Source organism: Leptopilina heterotoma, unplaced genomic scaffold, assembly GCF_015476425.1.
Source record: "Leptopilina heterotoma isolate Lh14 unplaced genomic scaffold, ASM1547642v1 Lhet_114, whole genome shotgun sequence".
Taxonomy (NCBI): Eukaryota; Metazoa; Arthropoda; class Insecta; order Hymenoptera; family Figitidae; genus Leptopilina; species Leptopilina heterotoma.
This window is the reverse complement of record NW_025110833.1, coordinates 5,120,440-5,141,214: the sequence shown is the minus strand read 5'-3', so window position 1 is coordinate 5,141,214 and position 20,775 is coordinate 5,120,440. Positions and strand designations below refer to the sequence as shown.

The 20,775-nt window shown below is 22.6% G+C and overlaps 2 protein-coding genes across 2 annotated transcripts in view; one reads left to right on the top strand and one right to left on the bottom strand.

The window, feature by feature from the left end:
• LOC122508699 (UNC93-like protein) overlaps positions 1 to 2,251 on the bottom strand; it is an 85,582-nt gene extending 83,331 nt beyond the window's left edge. Inside the window, exon 1 of the mRNA XM_043622205.1 lies at positions 1,616 to 2,251. The gene's annotated coding sequence lies outside the window, so the exon portion shown is untranslated. The remainder of the gene's footprint in view (positions 1 to 1,615) is intronic.
• Positions 1 to 15,635, top strand: part of LOC122508757 — a 166,151-nt gene extending 150,516 nt beyond the window's left edge. Inside the window, exon 5 of the transcript XR_006302265.1 lies at positions 15,607 to 15,635. The gene's annotated coding sequence lies outside the window, so the exon portion shown is untranslated. The remainder of the gene's footprint in view (positions 1 to 15,606) is intronic.
• Positions 15,636 to 20,775: the final 5,140 nt, after the last annotated feature.

Below are 20,775 nucleotides of genomic sequence, written 5' to 3'. Positions count from 1 at the left end.
GAATAATTTAATGGTGGCCAATCATTAAGTTGTACTGATACAAAAAAAATATTTCCTTTTTAATTGACCTACGTCACTTGGATATATAATAAATAGTAAAAAAAAAGAATAATAATAATTCGTAGGGAATGGAATTTCATTATGAATAAATTATTAATAATTAGATTCCTGAGAAATATTGATTTGTAATTTTGAATATATATATACACACATATTCATATATATAACTTTATATTTATACATGAATTTTGTCTTTCTTTCAAGTTCAATTCAGTTTTACAGTAATTAACAATCATTAATATTTTTCCAAGAATTTTTTCGAATATTTAACATTTTTTTTTCAAATAAAATGTTACATAAGAAAAAACAATACTACGAGTGCTATAATAAAATAAAATACAAAGAAATAATGATAAAAAAAATATACTGCCGAAAAAAAGATTACGAAGAATAATTGTAAAAAAAAAATAAAAAAAATCATAACAAGTAGTATAGGAGAAAATGAGTAGTGTGTCATTATTTGCAATTGTTTTACAGGAATATTAAAAAACAATGTATTTGTTTTAGATCTATTTAACAATCTTGTTAATAGATCACCTTTTCAGGTTAAACAATTGATTTTTCGTGAGTTGTTCGATAATTTTATTTCTTTATTAATCTATTTGCTTTACAAATTTTTTTTTAGTTTTATTTGTTTAATATTTATTTTATTTTCAGTTTTATTTATTTATTATTTTCTTTATTTTTTAGTTCCATTCATTTATTATTCATTTTATTTTTTACTTCTATTTATTTATTGTTTACTTTATTCTTCAGTTTATTTAGTATTTATTTTATTCTTTAGTTTTATTTATTTAGTATTTATTCTATTCTCTAATTTTATTTATTTCATTTTTTATTTGTGTTAATTTTGTATTTATTTTATTTTTTAATTTTATTTATCATTTATTAACTTTTTTTTTTATTTAAACATTTATTTATTTGTTTACTTTTCCATGTATTTATTCATTTATTAATTTGATAGTAAGATTTAAAGTTTATTGTTGTTTTCCTCTAATTTTTATAAATTAAATATTTATTTTAAACAATATTCGGACTGAATTAATTTGTTTGCCATAAAGTAACGAATTTCAAAATATGAACAAATTTAAAATGTAAAATAAAAATTTACCAGTTTTGAATATAATTTCCATAATTAAAAATTAATATTTGTTTGAAGATATTTCAATTCAAAAAAAAAAAATTATGAAACAATTATAAATTAGCAAATTAAATTTTAATAAATAAATATTTATTTGTTATATATAAAAATATATTTCAGTAAATTTTTGATAAAAAAAATTCTAATAAAAATCGACGAATTTTAGAAGATTTCAATTAAATTTCTAATCTTTGAAAGCGCACGAGAAATATGAGACTATACGAAGAGTATAAAGAACACCTAAAGAATAATCGATAAATTGAAGCTAAAAATAAAAAGCATAAACATGGGAAATAAAAAAAAATCGTAAAATAAAATAATCGTAAAATAAAAAAAAAAACAAATCTGTACTAAAAAAAGTGGGGAAAAAAACGCTAGGAAAAAAAAGAAATTTAGAGTATAAAAATTACTCACGTCGTAACGGATATTCTCGACTCCCTTGGTCCAACGACTCGTCCTCCCGTCTTCTTCTCGGCGCAAGCAGAGGTCACTCAAAACTCCTCTGCCGCAAAACTTTCAAAAATATCACAGTTTTTAATAAAAAAAAATTTTTTTTTTCTTACCGCGAAATAATTTTCTCCTTTTTCAAAAAAAACCCCCCAAATAAAGAAACAATCGCAAAAAACAAATGTGTGTTTGAAACAAAGAAAATCCTCTAGTTTTTTTCTTCTGATGATCCTCGACGACTCGGGTATTTTTCTTTTTTAATAAACGAAAAAGTCGTCGAGGATGAAATTAAATTTTTCGTTTACAAATAAAAAAACAAAGAGCAATGAATTTTTCTTTTTTTTTTTTATTTTGATCACTTTTGAATAATTCAAAAACAAAAAAATTCGGATTTAGGAAAAAAACAGGGGTCCGCGGGGGGGAGAGGGGAAATAAATAAACTTGACACGAATCTTGACACGAACTGAATTTGTGTTTTCACGTCCAGCCGATTCGAGGGTTCGGAGACAACTGCTGCCGACTGACTTTGCTGACTTGGAGAATCGTATAATCCACCGTTTACCCGACGGCTGACGCTGACTACTTGGCTTTCAATTCACCACTGACTAGTTGACTACTTGCCTGTAATGTATGGCTTTATATGATAATCTGATATGAATATATCAACAATAGAAATTGGATTTTTTTCTCGTCATCTTCTTCTTCTATGATTTTTTTTTGTCTACCGCTCACTGGCGAAGGAGTCGAAGAGAAGAAACTTTTGTCAATTGGTAGAAATTTGGATTTTTTTTGTACCGTGTTTGAGAGGCTGAGAAGATTTATCTCACGATTTTGTATGACTCTTTGTTTTCATTTTTTTGTATTTTTGAGAAAAATCATTGAGAAAATATTCAATTATCAGGTTTTCATTCCAAAGAGTGACGTGCAAGGTGAAATATTCTTCAGTCGGCGCGTATTTCGCTGGAGGATGAATTTTCATCTCCCAAGATTTTTTTTTTCTTTAGACGGTAGTTTCAGTTGGTACCAGTTAAGTTTTACGGTAAATTCAATTGTTATCAGTTACGTTTAACGGTAGTTTCAGTTGGTATTAGTTGCGTTTGACGGTAATTTCAATTTGGTAAAAATTACGACAGACGGTAGTTTTAATTGGTACCAATAACGTTTGACGATAATTTCAGTTGGTATCAGTTAACGGTAGTTCAGTTTAACGGTAGTTTCAGTTGGTGACACTTACGCTTGACACTAAATTCAAAGAGTATCAGTTGCGTTTGACGGTAATTTCAATTGGTACCAATTATGTCAGACGGTAGTTATAATTGGTATCTTTCAATTCGAATCATTTACGCTTGACGGTAAATTCAATTGGTATCAGTTACGTTTGACGATAAATGCAATTGGTAACAGTTACTATTGTTTGTTATTACAATTTTTAACATTTACGTTCGACGGTAGTTTTAATTGATCAGTTGGTAGCAGTAACATTTGACGGTAATTTCAATTGGTGAAAATTACGACAGACGGTAGTTCCAATTGGTATCAGTTACGTTTAAAGGTAGTTTTCATTGGTACCAGTCGCGTTTCTTTGTTTTTTAGTTATAATTGGTACCAGTGAGTGTTTGACGGTAATTTCATTCGGTACCAGTTGCGATTCAAGGTAAATTCAATTGGCATCAGTTGCGTTGACGGTAATTTCATTTGGTAAACATTTCGACAGATAATAATTTTAATTAGTACCAATAACGTTTGACGGTAATTTCAGTTGGTATCAGTTACGTTTGACGGTTATTTCATTTGGTACCAGTTCCGTTTAACGATAATTTCAGTTGGTAAAAATTACGATAGACGGTAGTTCCAATTGGTGAAAATTTTGACAGACGGTAGTTCTAATTGGTACCAGTGACGTTTGACGGTAGTTATAATTGGTACCAGTAACATTTGACTGTAATTTCAATTGGTACCAGTTGTAATTGTTACCAGTAACGATTGACGGTAATTTCAATTGGTACCATTGACCTTTGACGGTAATTTCAGTTTTATAGCAATTAAGTATTTAATTTACTTTTATTAATTATTGTTACTATACATTTAATTGTATAGTAGAACTTGGTTGCAATTATTCAGTGTGTAATATTTTAATTCTGTTTTTGAAGTGTTTGGAAAGATTTTTAAAGTTGCATTGCGTGCGTTATGTGACAAGTCAATCACAAGAGAACTCCATGAAATTGAAAAGATTATGTTGTCATATTTAACTGACAGTGCAATAAATCCAAAGTAATATTTTACTTAGTCGTTGCAAAATAAAGTAATATTCAATCATAGAAAGACGAAAATATTTGCAATGTATATAATTAAGAAAAAATTCAATCAAGCAGAAATAGAAACGAGCAGAGGATACAATTTTTTTCCTTTTCAATTCAGAAATTATTTTTTTTTTCTACTTTCAATGAAGAAGCAACAAAATATGTACATACAAAAGATCAAACATAAATACAGTAGGCAACCGAATAAATACAAAGGCAAAAAAAAAAAAATACAATGGATAAAAATAAATACCAAGGAAACAAAATAAATACAGAGTGAACAAAAATAAATACAATGGCAACAAAATTAATTAAAAATGGTTAAATAAGTAAATACAAAGTGTAAAAAAATCCTTTTCCGATAAATCAGTAAATTTCAACCTCTACTCCCCTATATTAAAAATAAAAATTTTCTCGCTAGATGATTTTTCTTTTTTTTTTTTTTTTTTTTTGACGATATACGAAATAAATGAATGAAGAACCATTGAAAAGGACTATTAGCGGAAAATACAAAGTTTAAATAGTCTGTAAAATAGCTTCCGATTACTGATGACTTGGTACAGGATGTTGCAATTACTCTTGTTGGTAATTTAATATTTTTTCATGTTTAGAGCGATCAGTGTATATACTTCTCTATACATATGCGCGCATAGGTTCCTTCTCACTACTGTCTTTATCTGCAATCTAAGTCATAAATTCAGTGGATGTAGTTATGAGGTACTCGTAACACTTTACATATACACACTAAAATCAAATTGTATATTCATATATATGTATACAATATATTCGAACGAAATGCAATAGCGACTGTTTTAAACAGATAATCAAACGGAAAGAAAAAAAAAAGATGAATATTTCCTTCAATTTTTTTTTTTTTTTTGGTCTCTCGTTCTGTTTCAAAATGTTCTCTTCAAATTTCACTCATCTGTGGAAAATGATAGAAAGTTGGTACAGCAAGGACGAACAAAATGTTCAGTATTCGTAATTTTATAATTGGTTGTTTTCCAATTTACAATTTGCTAATTATATTTAAATTTTTTTTGCGAATTGCAACTGTTGTAATTTTAATTTTTAGCAGTTATATTTAATTAGTTGATGATAGTAACGATTGGTTATTGATATTTTAATTTATTTTATTTTTTAATTTATTTACTTTAATTCAATTCAATTAATTTTAATTTAATTTTCTCTTTTATTTACCAAATTATACAGCCCTTATACACGAAGATCGTTAATTTAATTTATTTTCTTTTTTATTTTCCTTTTTATTTTCTAATTTATTTTATTTATTTTCTTCTTTATTTTACAAATTTCTTAAATTAAATTTATGTTATTTATTTATTTTCTCTTTTATTTTTTAAATTATTGTTTTAATTTTTTCAATTTAATTTATTTTTTAATTACAATTTGTAATCTTTACATTTTTTAGTTCATTTACATGGCAATTATTTTCATTTGTACCAGTTGCAGTTAGTGTTAGTTTCAATTGGTACCACTTAAAAGGAACTTTTCATTGTTACCAGTTAATTTTAGTGGAAGTTACAATTGGTACCATCTAATGGAAGATTTGGTTGGTACCAATTGCATAATTAATAGCAATTTCAAGTGGTACCAATTAAATTAATAAGAGTTGTAATTGGTACCACCTAATTTTAGTAGAACTTACAATTGGTACCGCCTAATAGAAATTTTAATTTTTTCTTGTTACAAGAAGTTTTCATTGATACCAGTTACATAGTTAATGGAAGTTTTAATTGGTCACAATTAAATAATTAATGGAAGTTTTAATTGATACCAGTTTCAAATTTAATGGAAGTTTCAATTGGTACCAGTTATTACTTAATAGAAGTTTTAGTCGGAATCAGTATAATTTGGTAGAATTAATCGGTACCACCTAAAGGTAGATTTAATTGGTACCACCTAAAGAACGTGTCAGTTGGTACCAGTTACTTACTTAATAAATTTTCTAATTTGTGTTAATTTTGCTAAGTCACAATCGGTACAATCTAAAAAATTTTTAATTGGTACTAAATATGTGATTAATAAATATTTCGAGTGGTACCAATTGTAGTTGATAAACAATTTATTTGGTAACATTTAAATAGTTAATGAAAGTTTCAATTGGTACCAGTTCATGTTAATGAAAGTTTCAAGTGGTACCAGTTATGGTTAATAGTAATTTCAACTGGTGCCAGTTAGAGTAAATATAAATTTTAGTTGGTACCAGTTACATAGTAAATAAAAATTTCAAGTGGTACCAGTTGCAGTTAGCAAACTTTTCAATTGGTACCAATAACTTGCTTAAAAAATTTTCTAATTGGTGCTATTTATTTTTGATAATTGGTAGTTAAAAAATATTTCAATTGGTACCAGTTCTAGTAAATGAAAATTTTAAGTGGTACCAGTTATGGTTTATAGAAATTTCAACTGGTTCCAGTTAGAGTAAATAGAAATTGAATTGATACCAGTTACATAGTAAATAAAACTTTCAAGTGGAACCAGTTGCAGTTAGCAAAATTTTCAATTGTTACCAGTTACTTACTTAATAATTCTCTAAATGGTACTAGTTAATTTTGTTAATTGGTAGTTGGTAAAGTTTTTATTTGGTACCAATTCTAGTTAATAAAATTTTACCTGATACCAGTTACAGTTAATAAAATTTCCAAGTGGTACCAGTTGCAATTAGCAGAATTTTCAAGTGGTACCAGTCGCAGTTAACAATAATTTTAACTGGTACCAGTTGATTTTGACAGAATTTGCAATTGGTACCACCTAAAAGAATTTCAAAGCTGTACCATTCACATATTTAATGAAAATTATTTTTGTTACCATTTAGTGTATCTGTGTATTTAATTATTCAAAGTATTTAAAACCACTTTGGTACTATTTGTAATTTTTACCATAAAAGTGGTAAAAAAATGACACAATTGGTAATATTATAACAATAGTTATCGACATAGGTGGAAATCGTTTTTCTTTTCAGTGAGAAGTAAATTTTCATTTTTTTTTCTTGTCTTTTTGTTTAGAAATACATCTCGATGAATATATCACATATTTTGTAAAAGTAAATAGCAATTCATGAACTATATGCTTTTTATCGTTTAAAAACCCGCATTCGTGATGTTGCCTGGCATTGTTTGACTTTACATGACTTTGTGGATGAAAAATAAATTTAAAAAAAAAATTTTTTATTCACAAAAAGTCACGTGAGCAATTCTACACAATACATTTCTGAAATCAGTTCAATGCCATTTTTATTATCTACGTGTACGTAGTTTTTTTTCGCGAGTCCCTTCAAACTTTTATATTTCCCTAACTCACACCCTTTCTCTATCTCTCTCTCTCTATCTCTCTCGCTTTTTTCTCTTTCAGTCTTTTTCTCTCTAATTTTCTTTCATTCTTTTTTCTCTTTTTCTTTCCCTATTTCTCTCATTCTTTTTTCTCTCTTTTACTCTTTTCTCTCTCTCTCTCTCTCTCTCTCTCTCTCTTTCTTTCAGACTCTTTCGCTCTTTTTCTCCTTCTTTCTCTAAGGAAATGGCTATTTTCAACAAAACTTTTTTTTTCATGTTCTTCACTTCGAGTAAAAATTTTTCCCCTCAGAAAAACACGTGATTTTCTCATTCTCCGGAGAATTTTATTGCGCAGAATTGCAAATGAGAGGGACATTTATATAGGTACGAATGTAACCAGTTCATTATATTATATCCTCTAAAACTGCTAATTATCACGAACTTTCATAAATCTCGGTGAAAATAAAATGCCAACTTAATTTGTCGCAAATTTGCCGGAGTATTTTATTTACTTTGTTAAGTGTTATAATATTATTTGCTAAATAACATATTTTAATAACAAACAAACTGAAATTATTATTATTATTATTATTATTATTATTATTACTATTATTATTATTATTATTATTATTAGTTTTATTATTATTAATATTCTTATTGTTGTTTATTATTATTATAATTATTTCCATTATAATTTTTATTTTCTGTAATTAATAATTAAATTATAAAAATAAAAATTTTAATTTACAATAAATTATACACAACTGATTTTTTTTTACCAATATTCATAAACTTATTCATTCAAGGAGATATTTATGAATGAATCATTTCCTCGAAAGTGAAAATAAATTTGCATTTTTCATTTAAGCAGAAAACATTTTTTGGTTCTGAAGAAATTTACGTTCTTTTTTCACATTGTGAATGAGATAAAAAATAAATATTTGTCGAGAAAAAGTAAATAGATTTTCATTTTTATGTATATAAAGTGGTATTTTTTTTTCAATTTTAGAGTTAATTATTATATGATTATCATTATTGTGCTAAACGACTGTGCTAAATCGTGTGTATATAATAAACGATTCCATGCTTTTGCATTGTGATTGATCTGCAGCGCACATTAAAAAAAAAAAAAAATTTTTTTCCATAAAAATATATAAACAAATACAAAGGAAATAATTTTACTTCCTTATTTTTTTGCGAGAATCAGTAAAAACGGAGGAGAACCTAGAATATTATTTATTAAACTACTTCTCTTTTTGTGTCAATAATATCTCTCTTAATAATCCATAAAAGCGAATAATAATTTGAATGTTTTTTTCGCTCTTTTTTTTTGCTGATCTATGTTTTTTTTTAGTTAATTAGAACTATTTATTGTTGTAATCTTAATTGAGAATATTAATAGTTATTGATAATTATAACGTAATTATAATTTTATAATATAATTATAAAATAATCATTATTCTTCAATTTTTCGTTCTTTTTCTCCTTTTTGCTCTTCCATTTTTGGCAATTTTTATTGTCATTATTTTATTCTTTTTTTTAATTATAATAATTACAATAATAAATATAATTATTAATAGTTACAACAATTTTATTTTTTTAATAAAAATATTAAAATTCGACGATAATTTCTTTTTTCCGCATTTCTATTTTTTTTTCGGTCTTCAAAATAAACTGAAAAATATTTAATTCTATTAATTGTCTTTTTGAAAGATGTGCGCGTTTGTCTCGATTGTGAAAAAGAAAAATTTTCTGGAAAAGAAGAAAAAATTTTTTCGATAAAATCAGAGGTACTTTATTTGAGACTACTTATTTTCAGAATTCGCAATTTTATTGATATGACCCACGCTTCTTTTTTAATTAGAGATCAACAATCTCTCTTGGAATCTCAAGTAAAATGCGACGATTCCACCGCGGGTGTAAATGACATTTATTGACGTTAATTACTGAAATTAATTTTAAAAAAAACCTGCTTATAGGAAAAATTAAACAAAAAACGAAATTGCAAGTTAAAAAAAAATTAAAATTAAAAAAAAATTTTTTTTAATTAAATTAAAAAAATAATTGCTAAGCCGCCGAAAAATAAAACCACTCATAAAGAAATATAAATAAAAATAATAATATGAAATAAAAATTAAAAACAAAAAGTAAATAAAAATTTTTTAAAATAAAATTTAAAAAAATACAGAAAGGATATTATGAGTTTCCAAATTGTAAAATGTTTTCAATATTTTATTTCTTTTTTTTTTTGTAAAAATAAAATTTTTTGATTTCAACCCATTTTCTCTCTCCCACTTTTCGATCTCTTATGAATATAGTGAATATTACAACTCGAGTCGCACATCCGGCTTCCGCAAATTGAACATCCATTGTTGCACAACTGCAGTCCATACGCGCTTTTCTGCAATATAAAGCGCGAAGGATACATCATAGAAAAATTATTTTTATTCAATTTTTCTAACACGAGGAGTCGAATTTTTTTTTGTTTATTAAATATAGCAAAGAAATACTTCATAAAAAAATTGTTGTAAAATTAAAATTTGAAAGTAAAAAATTAATAATTTGAATAATAAATATTCAAATCAAAAATTTTAACTGAAATTCATTTTTAAATCAATTTTTATTAGAATATTCTACGAGAATTCAATTATTTAAATGCAAAAATAAATAATTTATTGAATAATTAAATATGTCTTAAAATTAAATTCTCATAAAATATTTTATCAAAACATTTTTAAATAATTGATATCTTTTGACAATTTTTAATAAAATTTTTAAGAACAATTATATTTTTCGAGGAATTCGATTAAAATTGTATTCGAAATAATTGAAATTCTGCGATGAGTTTTATTTATAAAAATAATTCAATTCCTAAAAAGAATTTTATTATTTATGAAAATAATTCAATCCCTGTAAGAAATTTTATTATTTATTGAAAATAATTCAATTAGTGCGAAGAAATTTATAAGAAATTTTGTAAATAATAGAATTTATATGAAATTGAGGAAAATTTTTGAAAATAATTGAAATTTTGCCAAAAATGTTACTAAAAATTTTTTTTAAATTGAATTTTGACAAGAATTTTATTAAAAATTTTGAAAATAATTGAATTTATGCAATCATTTATAATTTTTCCAAAATTCAATTTTTTTAGTGTTTTTGAGTAAAATTCGTCTATAAATCCACTATTTTTAATAATTAACTAAATATTGTATTTTAAAATAGTATTTTTAAATATTTTTAATAGTATTTTAAAAAATTTCAGAAGAATTTCAATTATTGAAATTTCTAATGAAATTCATTGAAAAAGTGAAATTTTATAAAATATCAATATTCATCTAGGTGTTTATAAAAATTGTAAATTTTTTACTTTTATTTTCAAAATATAATTTAATATATGAAAATGAAAAATGTTTTTAAGAAAAAAAGGAATAGTAGGGTAATAATAAATAATAATAAATAATAATAAATAATAATAAATAATTATAAATAATAATTGTTATAATTTATTTAATACTAATTAATGTTAATAATAATTTACACCATTTATTCTAATTTATATACGATCATTTGTTAAACAAACATAATGAATTAGAAAAAGAAAAAAAAAGATGAAAACAAAAAAAAGAAACAATGAAACGAATCATTATATAGTTGATTTAAGGAAATTGTTGTCGAACAATGAAAAACGATATTTGTTCGAATTAATTATTTCTCAAGTTGCTATTTTAAACTTCTTTTTTCCCCAAGTCAGCCGTTTTTATTTTTTTGCAACTAGATTATAAAAAATAATTGTTTGTTTACCAGTGATGTAAGAATACATTTTCAATGTAATATTATAAGACTTGATTGTTAGACATATAACTGATCTATCTCTCTCTCTCTCTCTCCCTGGGGTTTTTGTACGTTTGTGATAATGAATATGAGTCAGCAACACAATAAGTGGATAAATAATTTGCAGAATCTGTTTTCCTTTTGCCTACAAGTATTATATCTCAGAAAAGAAGTAAAGTAAAGGAATCGACTTCTGTATCATCATTGCGATAAATAATATTATTATGTTAAAAAAAATTGGGTCAAAATATTAAGCATACAAAGTCTTCATCTTCTTCTTCTTATTCTTACGATGAAAATGTTGTAAATAACAAACACAATAATTATTCGTAAATCATACGTAAATGACACGATAATTATTGTAAATGTCAAACAATGGGAGAAATTTTCAAAAAAATTATTACAATTTTTCTTAATTGAAAAAAACTTGTCTAGAGAAAAAGTGAAAAGTTTAATAATAAATTGGTTAATTTATTAAACTAATTACTTGACTAATTAACTAATTTTGTTATAAATTATAATTTATAACAAATTAACTTTATAACAAAATTAACGAATTAATTCAAATTAATAAAATAAAAACAAAATAAATAAATAAAAGATAAATAAATAAAATCAAAACAAAATTAATATCTAAAATTTACTTTTTTAAATAATAATCAAAATAATTTTTTAACCTTAATAAAAAAAAATTATTGTTATTATTATTATTTTATTTGAATTTGGTTAAAACAATAAATTGTTTAAACAATAATAAGAATAAATTATAATAAATAATTAACTTCAGTCTCATGACGAAGGGAGGAAGGAATTTTTTTCCTTGTGATTGGTAAATATTGGTAAACGGGTGAATTTGCATTCGTAAAATTTTTTATTTTGCAATTCAAGGATGAAATGAAATCGTGTTATTAACCACAATGTCAGATATGAATCATTCTCTTTATGAGTGCAATTTTTTAAATACATAAATAATAATTTGAATAATTAAATGTTAATCGATAATATTTGAATATGTTTATATATATAAAATTTATTATTACTCCAAGGAATTTGCATATATTTTGCAAGAAATTATACAATCTATTGCTAATTAAATTTAAATTATTTATTTTTAATTAAATGAAAAATAAAATAATTATAGTAACCTAATATTATAATTATTTAATTTTATTTAAATTTTCCACAAGTGCCGAATAATTGTAGACACTATATTTGTTTATAACTAATTAACCAGTCCAGTATTTAAGTTAATGAATTTGTTTATAGTAACAATTTGTTTATTATAATAATTTAAATAAATAAAATAATTAAATACAATAAGCAAATAATTGTTTATTTCAATATTAGTAACAAATTAATTTTTTAGGTTAATAATCGTTTTAAAATAACAATTTGTTAATGTCAAAGATTTAATTTTTTATTGTTATTTCAATTACAATTTGTTTATAAATTAATAACTTAATTTGTTTGTTTCGTTTATTTTTGTTAATTAATAATTTTGTTTATTTCAATATAAGAGAAACAAATTTTGTTTATTTAGGTTAATAATTTATCTCGTAATTTATTTATTGTTACAATTTGTTTACATTAATAATTTACTTATACACTTGCAATTTGTTTAGAGATTTTTATTTATTTCGTTTACTTTTGTTAATTAATAATTTTGTTTATTTCAATATAAGAGAAAAAGAAATTTGTTTATTCAGGTTAATAATATTTGTTAAGTTACAATCTGTTTAAGTTAAGAATTTATTTTTGCTCATAATTTGTTTCTGACAATAATTTATATTTATATAAACAATTTCCTTCTGCTAGTAATTTATTTTTATTAACGATTTGTTTATCCAAATAATTGGTTTATAATTTATATAATAATTTTTTTGAACTATTAATTTGTTAATACTTTATATTAATAATTTGTTTGAACCAATAGTTTATTTATATTAACAAATTGTTATAACAAATTGTTGTACATATTATTTAGTCAAATTGTTTATACTAACAAATTGTTAGTAAATATTATATAAACAAATTTTTGTATACCAAAAAATTGTTAATAAATATTATATAAACAAATTGTTTAGATCAAAAAGTTTTCAATGTTATTAATTTATTTGTTATTAAAAAATAAATAATTATAAAATAATAAAAACAATAATGACAATTATTATTATTATCATTATTTATTATAATAATAGAAATAAAAATTATAAAAAAATAAAAACAATAATAATAATAATAATAAAAATTATTATTGTTATTTTTTATTGTCATAATAACAATATTTTTGATTTTGATTACAATTATTTTAATTTCAACCACCAGTCCATACAATATGAGTGCATTTGTTTTGTTTGAAGACAATTGAAATTCGATTGATTGTTGTATTCTTATCTGAATAGAAAAAAAAATGTTTAGCGTTGAGTTCGCTAACTCTCTCGCGGGTGAAAACATTAATAAATGCATGCGTGTGACTCAACGTCAACATTATGAGGCGTCAATAGACGTTATTGAAGCGATAACTTTACCGACGTATACATATATATTTATTATAGTCTTGTCATTTTTCTTATTGAGACGAGACTGAAAGACTTCTAGGAGCCGTTGTCCTGTGTTTCTGCTTAAATGATAATTCATTGATTTACTATTTACTCAAGAGCAAAAATCAAGGTTCTTTTTTCTAATCAGCATAAATTATTATTTATATTTGCTTTCCCCTTTTAATTTTTTTTACCATTTCTCGTCCTTTTTACTTAATTATTATTTAAGTTTGTGAATATTAATTAATATTATACATTAATAAACAAATAATTAATTAATATTATTTGTAAATAAATGAATGTTTAATTAATATTATATGTGGCAATTAATTAAATAAATAAATTTTTGGTGTATTTTAATTTTTTTTTTATTTGTTTCGCATTGTTTTTCTTTTCATTTACAAAAGAAAATTTTTTTTTTAATTAGTGAATTTTTATTTAATTATATTTCAAATTAATATATTTCAAATTAGTATATTTCAAAATTTAATTACTTTAATAATAATAATAATTTAATTTAATTACTTTAATGAATAATAAATTTTTCATTATTTAATAATAATTTCTATAAAAAAAATACTAATAAATAAATTAAAAATAATTTATTAGTCAACAAATATAATAAAATAGAATGAAAATAATTAAATAAAAGGAAAAGAAAATAATAGAATAATAATTTTTAAGAAAATTAAATTTAAATGAAAAAATTTTTTTTCCATATTCTTGTAAATTGAAAAGAATTCTGTTTTTAATAGAAAATTTTCTTGTATAATATGTGCCATATGGCAGATAAATCTCTCGGTTTTAGATTATCCTCGTAGAAATATAATATTTCCCTTTTGAAAATAGAAAAATTCTCTCGCCTGAAAATGAAAGAATTTTTCTCATATAAGAAAATTTACAGGGAATAGAAAAAAAATCTGATACAATTACAAAAGAGCGATAAAAGTTTTTTTTCTTTTTATTGTATGCGCACAAAGAATCATTTATTTCACGAAAAAATAAAATTTGCTTCGAAAAATGTCTATGAGAAAATTGTGTATTAAAAATAATGATATAAATGTTAATATTTATTATTTATAAATAAATAAATGAATAAATGAATAAATAAATAAATGAATGAATAAATAAGTAAATGAATAAATAAATGAATGAATAAATAAATAAATAAATAAATAAATGAATATTAAAAATTATAATATTTATCTCAAAGATTATTTTATTAATTAATTCGAGTAAAAGAACTTTTTAGTTTCGAGAAAGAATACAATTTCTTTTCTGATTTGTAAAAAAAAAACAAATAAACTTTTTTTATTTCCAAAAGAACCTTAAAAACAATAATAAAAAAAATTTTTGTTTGTTAATTAAAAATTTTGTAAACCATGTTAATAAAATAATCTACGATTTCTTTTTCCTTTGTTCTTGAGATAAAAATATTTTCTTGTAATTTTAACGAATTTTTTTCCCTCTAATTTTTTTTTCTTTTCGAAAGTTTATCCCAATAAACATGACAAATATTTTTTTCCTGCTAATTTTTGACAAGATTACTTTTTTATTTTTTCTGTGTGAATTTATTCTTCCCTTGTTAATATAATGTAAGTTTTGTACGCGCGGTAAATATTATTTAAAAAAAAAAACAAGAAAAAGAAAAAAATTAGAGTCAGAAAATTCTATCTTTAGATAAATATCTTTATGGCTTGGAAAAGAAATCTTTGAGAATTATTGCTGTGCTGTCACCCATTTTAACTGATGCACAATCTGCAAACGTTACAGATATTTTTCTCATATTTTATATATTTATGTTTGGAAAATATTTCTATGTGAGTGAATTTTCCAAAATCGAATTTTATTATTTTTTATATTTTCAAGTTTTCAAAGTTTAAAATAAAATACCGTTTTTTAATTATTTAAAATTCAAAAAAGTAATTTCAGTATTTTTTATTATTTCAAATTTCAAGAAAATAGTAATAAAATTTTTTTTTTGTTTATTTCAGATGGAAAGCTGACACTTGAGGGTAGAGTGGTAAGTGACTGTTGCAATTACAAAAAATATTTTTCATTTTCATATTAATTCTATAATTAAAAATCATCCGAAAATATTAATTAATTTTTTTAAATCACTCATAAATTACTATCGATTGAATTTACCTTTGATTTTCTCTAATTAACACAGTTTTAGAGTTGATTTATATGAATTTAATCACGTATATGGGTATTTTACGAGTCAATTGTGATTCATATTACATAATTAAATTTATACACGATAAAATGTGAATTTGCAAATTAAATTAGATAACAAAATATTCGTCTCCAATCGGTTGCACAATAATGTCGGATAAAGTATTTATGCGCGAACAATAACGTCCTGCACGCATCGAGAATCAATTATAAAAAAAAAAGAAAAAAAGTTTCGTAAATCGAACTTTTGAATTTTCGAGCAAGACAATTTTTCCATTCATTTATAATGATTTTAAAGAGTCTAATTTATTGATAAAAATTTTGTTTTCTTTTTTTTGGTTTGTTCGAATAAAAAAACAAAATGAAGAGAAAGATTTTCTTTTTTTATTTATTTCAATAAAAAATAAAATTGACGGAAGATTTTCTTTTTTTCTGATTTATATTTTATTTCAATAAAAAAACAAAATTGAATTTTTTTTCTCCTCGTTTTTTGATTTATTAAAAACAAAAAATTGAAAATAGGAAAATAAAAAAACAATTTCGATATGAATTAAAAAATAAATTATTTAGAATTAAAATTTGAAAAATTAATATAAAAAATTTTTAATTATCCCACAACACAAAGATATAGATTTTACTATTTACTTAAAATACACTCAACGAGATAATTTTAAGTTTTTATTTAGTGCTTTTTTTTACTTCTTTTTATTTTTAAGAGGCTTTTTTCCGATAATGAGGTTTATGATTATTTGTTATTTGCCACGACCAATGACGAACATCCAGAACAAAAGTGCAAAGATTCTCTTTATAATCGCCCTTAACTTTCTATTTCCGCAAAAATCCAGTTGAAACTAGCATATACATGTATGGTTGATTATGTGCTTTAATTCAAAACAAAATTATTGTGAATCACGTGCGCAAACACACAGTAGGGAGGAGTAAATTCTCTCTAAAATTTCTTTTATTTTGCGCATCAAGGGATCGAATTTATCTTCTTATTTTGTTTCTCAGAAAAAGTTATTCTTCATTCGATGAAATTGTATTTAAATTGAGCAGTTAATTGTTTAATAGGGAAAAATTTATTTTTTAAAATGGGGGAAAATTTATTTTTTAATAGTGAAAAATTTATTTTGTTAATGGTAAAATTTATTTTTTACTCAAAAATTCTTTTTTTTAAAGAAATTTTTTTTTTTATTTTGGAAAATTTATTTGTTAATGAGAAAATCTATTTTTTAATGAAAAAAACCGATTTCTTTTAATGGTAGAGCTATTTTTTAATGCGGAAAAATTTATTTTTTAAAGGAAAAATTTATTTTTTAGTGGTAAAATTTATTTTTTAGTGGTAAAATTTATTTTTTAAAGGAAAAATTTATTTACTAACAGGAGAAATCATTTTTTAAAAGAAAAATTACTCTGTTAATGGTAAAATTTTTTTTTAAGGGGAAAAATTTAGTTTTTAAACAAAAAAAATTTATTTTATATCTTGAAAAGTTGATTTGTTAATTAGAACATTTATTTTCTAATTGAAAAATCTATTTTTTAATGGTAGAGTTAATTTTTAATGAGGAAGAATTTATTTTTTAATGGTAAAATTTATTTTTTGAAGGAACATTTTATTTTTAATAGAAAAATTTATTTGTTAACGAAAAAATTAATTTTTTAAAGGAGAAATTTATTTGTCAATGGCAAAATTTATATTTTACCCAAAAATTCTTTTTTTTTAGAGAAAAATTTATTTTTTAATGAAGGACAGTTTATTTTTAAATGTGAATATTGATTTTTTGAAGGAAAATTTTGTTTCTTAATAGAGAAATATATTTTTTAACGGGAAAATTCATTTTTGAAAGGAGAAATTTATTTATCAATGGTAAAATTCAATTTTTATCCAAAAATTCTTTATTTTAAGGAAAATAATTTATTTTTAAATAGTAAAGCTGTTTTTTAATGGATAAAAATTTATTTTTTAATGAGAAACTTTTTATTGAAAGGGATAAATTTATTTTTCAAAGCGAGAACTTATTTTTTAATGATAAAATTTATTTATTATCCGAAAAATTTATTTTTTAACTGAAAATTTAGATTTTAAAGAAAAAAATGTATTTTCTATTTTGAAAAATTGATGGAAACATTTATTTTTTAATTCATAAATTTATTATTTAATGGTAGAGTTAATTTTTAATAAGGGAAAATTTATTTTTCAATGGTAAAATTTATTTTTATAAGGAAAATTTTTTTTGTGTAATAGGAAAATTAAATTTTTAATAGAAAAATTTATTTGTCAAAGGAAAAATTAATTTTTTTAAGGAGAAATTTATTTTTCAATGGTAAAATTTTTTTTTCACCAGAAAACTCTTTATTCTAAAGATAAAATTTATTTTGGTAAAGTATGAATTTTTAATGTGAGGGACAGTTTATTTGTTAATGAGAAAATTTCTTTTTTAAATGAAAAATTTATTTGTTAATAGGAAAATTTAATTCTAAATAGAAAAATTTATTTTTTAATAGTACAGCTATTTTTTAATGAGAAAGTTTATATATTGAAAGGGTAAAATTTATTTTTCAACGAGAGAATTTATTTTTTAGTGTTAAAATTTATTTATTCTTAGGAAAATTTATCGTTTAAACTTAAAGGAATAATTTTGTTTTTAAATAAAAAAAAATTATTTTATATTTTAAAAATTTGATTTTTTAATGGAAAAATTTATTTTTTAATTGAAAAATTTATTTTTATAATGGTAGAGTTAATTTTCAATGAGGGAAAATTTATTTTTTAAAGTTGAAATGAATTTTTCAAAGGAAAATTTTGTTTGTTAATAGGAAAATTTTATTTTAATTGGAAAGTATATTTGTCAACGGAAAAATTAATTGTTTAAGGGAGAAATTTATTTGTCAATTGTAAAATTTACTTTTTACCCAAAATTTCTTTATTTTAAGGAAAAATTTATTTTTTAATGGAAAAATTTCGTTTCAATTGTAAAATTTATTTGTCAGTAGGGAAATTAAATTTTTAAGGGAGAAATTTATTTTTTAATAGGTAGTTTAGTTTTTAAATAAAAAAAATTTATTTTATATTTTGAAAAATTTGATTTGTTAATGGAAACATTTATTTTTTAATTGAAAAATCTATGTTTCAATGGTAGAGTTAATTTTTAATGATTGGAAATTTATTTTTAAAGGGTATAATTTATTTTTTAAAGGAAAATTTTAATAGGAAAATTTTATTTTTAATAGAAAAATTTATCACTCAACCGGAAAATTAATTTTTTAAGCGAGAAATTTATTTGTCAATGGAACAATTTATTTTTTACCAAAAAATTCTTTATTTTAAGGGGAAAATTTATTTTTGATGAGAAAGTTTATATATTGAAAGGGATAAATTTATTTTTCAACGGTAGAATTTATTTTTTAGTGATAAATTAAGTAAAATTTATTTTTCAACGCGAAATTTTTTTTTTAATTTAATATTTTATATTTAGTCACATAAAATTTAAATTGACCCCTGAAAAAAATTATAAAATGCTAAAATTCGTAATGGTGGTAAAAAAAAATTCCTCTTAACGTTCAATAATAATTTTTTTTTTCTATTCTCAAAAGCCTCATTTTGCACAGGAAGTAAAAAGACAGTCGCGAGGGGAGAAGTTTTTTTTTAAAAGAAGTTCCTTTTCTGCATGCATTGTTTTTAAATTTCAAGTACTGTCATTAACGACGAATCGAAGTTGATTTGCAGGCACGGGATAAACCCCGAAGTGGTCATTGCAATAATTATGTTACGCTCGAATCTGGTTGTATAACATGAACGATTAGGTCACGATCGTCGTCTACAAGGTCGTACCTGGAGAGGATTAAAGAAAGCAGAAGGCATTGAAAACACATCAAAAATCACTAATTTATTTTTTATTTACTTCTTTTATTATTATAGTTTCAAAAAAGTAATATTCTGTCTCTCTCTCTCTCTCAAATGCAGAGGATTAAATTTCCAATTCGTCACTTTGCTTTTTTGAAATTTTTATTATAATATTATTATTAAATTAAGAAAGAAAAAAAATAAAAGAGATTCAATTGTTATTCTTTGGCGAGCGCAAGGACACGAAAAAAAAACGACAGACAAATGACACTTTTGTCACTTAAAACAATTTGTTGATTTGTAAACTTATTTATTTATGTAGCGACACACGTGTTTAATGTTATTCTTCGTGATTCTTTGCCCCAAGGCGTTATAACGAATTCTTTAACAAGATACTTTGTCCTTGGCCGACATAGTTCATATACATCAGACAGTAGTTTGCCAGGAAATGTGGGTAATCATTGTAAATGTTTTACCATTTTTTTTTCTCCTTTTTGCTTCTCTATTTTTTATTTTTTATTACTTACCTTCCTTAAGATTTAGTGCGTGTTCGAGGCGCCATGAGAAAAAACGCACTAGTTGACAGGGAAATTATTGTAGACTAAGGAGTCTCTTTTTTGAATTTAAAGAACATTTTTCTGAATAAAAAACGTTTTTTTTTTATCAATTCAAAGAAAATTTGAAAGAAATTCAGAAAAAATAACTTTCAATTTCTGTTAAATAATAATTTTTCTGTAGACTAAAAAATTCTTTTTCTACTTCATTGAAATTTTTAGTCTGCTCAAAAATTTACTTTTCCTACTTTATCTAAAATTTGTCTGTTTAAAACTTTAAAAATTGCGTTTTCCACTTAGTTTTGAATTTTTTCGAATTATAAAATATTTTTTTTACTTGAACGCAATTTTTTCTACCTAAAACTGAACTTTATCTATACTAAATTTAAAATTTGACTGCTCAAAAATTACTTTTTCTACTAAATTTAAATTTTGTTTTGCTAAAAAATTACTTTTCATACTAAAATAAACGTATGCCTGTTAGAAAATTAATTTCCCTTCTTCATTTGATTATTAAATGGTCAAAAATTATTTTTTTGCTTACTTTAAATTTTGTCTGTTAAAAAATTACTTTTTATACTGAATTT